The sequence below is a fragment of the Rhinopithecus bieti genome, unplaced genomic scaffold, assembly GCF_001698545.2.
Source record: "Rhinopithecus bieti isolate Rb0 unplaced genomic scaffold, ASM169854v2 scaffold_23816, whole genome shotgun sequence".
NCBI lineage: Eukaryota > Metazoa > Chordata > Mammalia > Primates > Cercopithecidae > Rhinopithecus > Rhinopithecus bieti.
In genome coordinates this window covers 831,902-836,772 of record NW_016811019.1, presented here as the reverse complement: position 1 = coordinate 836,772, position 4,871 = coordinate 831,902, and the positions used below count along the sequence as shown (strand labels likewise).

At 44.1% G+C, this 4,871-nt stretch overlaps 1 protein-coding gene across 2 annotated transcripts in view; it reads right to left on the bottom strand.

Moving 5' to 3' along the window:
- The window catches only part of UBXN2A (UBX domain protein 2A), a 63,640-nt gene that overhangs the window by 53,039 nt on the left and 5,730 nt on the right, over window positions 1–4,871 (bottom strand). The gene's annotated exons all lie outside the window — the stretch shown is intronic.

Genomic DNA, 4,871 nt, shown 5'->3' with positions numbered 1-4,871 from the left:
GGAGGTCTGCCCCCCCCCCCCCCGCCGGGGGTCAGAAAGGGGATCCCCCCTTAAAAAAAAAAAAAAAAAAAAAAATAATAATGAATAGGCCGGGCGTGGTGGCTCATGCCTGTAATCCTAGCACTTTGGGAGGCCGAGGTGGGTGGATCACCTCAGGTCAGGAGTTCGAGACCAGCCTGGCCAACACGGTGAAACCTGTCTCTACTAAAAATACAAAAATTAGCCAGGCGTGGTGGTGCATGCCTGTAATCCCAACTACTCGGGAGTCTGAGGCAGGAGAATCGCTTGAACCCAGGGGGTGGAGGTTGCAGTGAGCCAAGATTGTGCCACTTCACTCCAGCCTGGGCGTAAGAACGAAACTTCGTTTCAAAAAATAATAAAAAATAAAACAAAATAGGCCAGGCGCAGTGGCTCATGCCTGTAATGCCAGCACATTGGAACACCGAGGTGGGTGGATCACTTGAGGTCAGGAGTTCGAGACCAGCCCGGCCAACATGGTGAAACCCTGTCTCTACCAAAAATACAAAAAATTAGCCGGGCACGGTGGCAGGTGCCTGTCATCCCAGCTACCAGGAGGCTGAGGTGGGAGAATCACTGGAACCTAGGAGTCGGAGGTTGCAGTGAGCCAAGATCATGCCACTGCACTCCAGCCTGGGTGACAGAGCGAGATTCCGTCTCAAAAAATAAAATAAAATAAAATAAAATAATTCCATAATTTAGATCTGGTCTTTATTATCTCAAAAGTATAACATGTTCATTCTACTACTTTCACATTGTAATCATCCTCCTAGGGATTCAAATCCTAACTATCCTTTAAGTCCTAGCTCAAGATCCATTTCCACCATAAAGATGAAATATTAGACCCTTAGTAATAGTCTTCTCCTAAGCATTTAGATTTTTGGCATTTAAATCATATTGTCTGATACTGCTTATTATTGTTTCTTTTCACTCTCTTTATCAGATCTAACATCGCTGAGGATAAGTACTATGACTTACACATTTCCTGTATCCCTCACAGTGTGCAGCAAGTGCAAAGCAAACAGTAGCCATCCTTGGGGTGGGGGTGGGGGGATGATGAGAAATTATTCCAGTGATGGATACATTAAAATACCCTGACTTTACTACTATACATTATATCCATGTAACAAAATTATACTTGTACCCCACACATTTATACAAATATATATATATATTTTGAGATAGAGTCTTGCTCTGTCGCCCAGGCTAGAGTGCAGTGGCGAGATCTCGGCTCACTGCAACCTCCGCCTCCTAGGTTCAAATGATTCTTCTGCCTCAGCCTCTTGAGTAGCTGGGATTACCAGCATGTGCCACCACACCTGGCTAATTTTTGTATTTTTAGTAGAGACGGGGTTTCGCCACGTTGGCTGGGCTAGTCTTGAACTCCTGACCTAAGGTGATCCGCCTGCCTTGGCCTCCCAAAGTGCTAGAATTACAGGCATGGGCAACCGCGCCCAGCTACAAATACATTTATTTTTATTACTATTTATTTATTTATTTTTGAGACGAAGTCTCGCTCTGTTGCCCAGGCTGGAGTATAACCTCTACCTCCTGGGTTCAAGTGATTCTGCTGCCTCAGCCTCCCGAGTAGCTGGGACTACAGGCGCGTACCACCATGCCCGGCTAATATTTTGTATTTTTAGTAGAGACAGGGTTTCACTGTGTTAGCCAGGATGGTCTCGATCTCCTGACCTCATGATCTGCACACTTCGGCCTCCCACAGTGCTGGGATTACAGGCATGAGCCAGCATGCCTGGCAAATAAATTTTTTTTAAAAGCTACAAGAGGGTTGGGCGTGGTGGCTCATGCCTGTAATCCCAGCACTTTGGGAGGCCGAGGCGGGCAGACCATGAGATCAGGAGATCGAGACCATCCTGGCCAACATGGTGAAACCCTGTCTCTACAAAAAAAATCAGCCAGGCGTGGTGGCGCACGCCTGTAGTCCTGGCTACTCAGGAGGCTGAGGCAGGAGAATCACTTGAACCTGGGAGGCAGAGGTTGCAGGAGGGGAGATAGCGCCAATGTGCTCTAGCCTGGGTGAAAAAAAAAGGTTCCTGTTGAAAAAAAAAAAAAGCTACAAGAGTAGTCTTCCTTAAAGGATTTCATGAAGTTTCCAATAATAGGTTACTGTTGTCTAGGAAATTACAAATACTTTTTTCCATCATTTTACAGTTACAAGCTACTGACAAATTGCTTTTACTTGTTTTATGACAACAAAAGAGAATGAAGATAGAATAGACCTTGAATTCAAACTGAGTTTTACTGGAATAATGGCTACATCACTTTTGAGCTAGGTAACCTTACATACATCATTTAGCTTCTCTGAGTCCCAGCTGCCTAACTTATAGCATGGACATAATTATCCCCCTCAGGTTGTTCTGAGGACTAAAGAAGATACTAAGAATACAATAGTGTTATGCTCCTTTCTCTTTCCTCATCCCCCATCATAATTTGTTATAAAGATTGGTAAGAAACATCTTCAAGCTCACGCCTGTAATCCCAGCACTTTGGGAGGCCGAGGTGGGCGGATCGCCTAAGGTCAGGAGTTCAAGACCAGCCTGGCCAACATGGTGAAACCCCATCTCTACTAAAAATACAAAAACAAGCCAGGCATGGTGTCAGGCGCCTGTAATCCCAGCTACTGGGGAGGCTGAGGCAGGAGAATCACTTGAACTGGGAGGTAGAGGTTGCAGTGAGCTGAGATCGTGCCACTGTACCACTCTAGCCTGGGCAACAAGAATGAGACAGTGCCTAAAAAAAAAAAAGAAACATCTTCAGACTTAATCTAAAAAGTCCTGATTTTGACATGATTGTGAAATTTTACTTCTGATTTCATGAATTAAACTTTTTAAAAGCCTGGTACAGTGGCTCATGCTTGTAATCCCAGCACTTCGGGAGGCCAAGGCAGGCGGATCACCAGAGGCCAGGAGTTCTACACTAGCCTGGCCAACATGGTCAAACCCTGTCTCTACTAAAAATACAAAAATTAGCCGGGCACGGTGGTGGGTGCCTGCAATCTTGGCTACTTGGGAGGCTGAGGCAGGAGAATCACTTGAACCTGGGAGGAGGAGGTTGCAGTGAGCTGAGTCTGTGCCACTGCACCAAGCCTGGGCAACAAGAGCAAAATTTCATCTCAAAAAAAAAAAAAAACCCTTAAAAAATTTTTTTAATATACTTATTGAACCACCCATCAATGTGTGCAAGGCATTGATTTAAAACTAATGATAAAAGTGTCAGTATCAGTATGACAGACACAGTTTCTATTAGCACAATTTTATGGACTTATAAGGAAAAAATATACTGAATTACTAAATGTAAACATGGCATAGAATTATGAAGTAAAAATTAATTTTAACATGGAGACACCAAAGTCACCATTACTACAGGCATTTTCTACAATAAATTTAGTAATATGCAAATGAACCAGGTAAAATTTATTTGTATCAATTGAGTGAGCTGCCACAAATGTATCACAGTCATATGACATGAATGAACCTAAGTCACCTACTATACTGCAGAGAATAAAAAGAGCCATCTGACAAATACCCAAGTTATCAGCATAAAGTTGGCACAAGAATGAACAGATGAAAAGAACTGCCTTCGTTTTTCTTCAGTCTACTTCCAACTATCACCATCATCTTACATTGATATAGTGTATCAGTTTACCAAACATCTTCTCAAATATTATCCCAAAAAGTACAGTGATGAAATCAGTCAGAAGACAGAGAAAACTGAGTTTTATGGAACATGTCCACTAACAGGAAAATCTAGTCAAAATAGATTTGGACTACTAAGAATGTGGTATTTAAAAATGCTTACATTAGGCCAGGCACAGTGGCGCACGCCTGTAACCTCAGCACTTGAGGAGGTTCAGATGGTGGGAATCACTTGATGCTAGGAGTTCAAGATCAGCCTACAACACAGCGAGACCCTGTCTCTACTACGAATAAAAACATTAGCCGGGCATCATGGCACACGGCTGTAGTCCTGGCTACTCAGGATGCTGAGGCAGGAGAGTTGCCTGAGTCCAGGAGTTTAAGGCTGCAGTGAACTATACCTGTGCCACTGAATTTCAGCCTGGGTAAGAGTGAGGCCCTGCCCCCCCCCCAAAAAAAAATCAATAAATTGGGAGTTTGAGACTATTCTGGCTCGGGAGACTGATTTCTTTTTAAAATCAATAAATAAAAATTTTAAATAAGTATATAAGAATCTAAATACAAAAACTGCATATTAAGAACTAAATAGGGCTGGGTGCGGTGGCTCCTGCCTGAATCCCAGCACTTTGGGAGGCTGAGGCAGGTGGATCACTTGAGGTCAGGAGTTCAAGACCAGCCTGGCCAATACGGAGAAACTCTATCTCTACTAAAAATACAAAAATTGGCCGGGCGCGGTGGCTCATGCCTGTAATCCCAGCTCTTTGGGAGGCTAAGGCGGGTGGATCACAAGGTCAGGAGATGGAGACCATCCTGGCCAACATGGTGAAACCCCATTTCTACTAAAATACAAAAAAAATTAGCCAGGTGTGGTAGCGTGCACCCATAGTCCCAGCTACTCAGGAGGCTGAGGCAGGGGAATCACTTGAACCCGGGAGGCAGATGTTGCAGTGAGCCGAGATCGTGCCACTGCACTCCGGCCTGGCGACAGAGTGAGACTATGTCTAAAAAAAAAAATAAAAAATAAATAAAAAAATTAGCCAGGCATGAAGGCGTGCACCTGTAGTCCCAGCTACTCGGGAGGCTGAGGCAGGAGAATCGCTTGAACCCAGAAGTGAAGGTTGCAGTGAGCTGAGATTGCACCACTGCACTCCAGCCTGGGTGTCGAAGTGAAACTCTGTCTTAAAAAAAAAAAAAAAA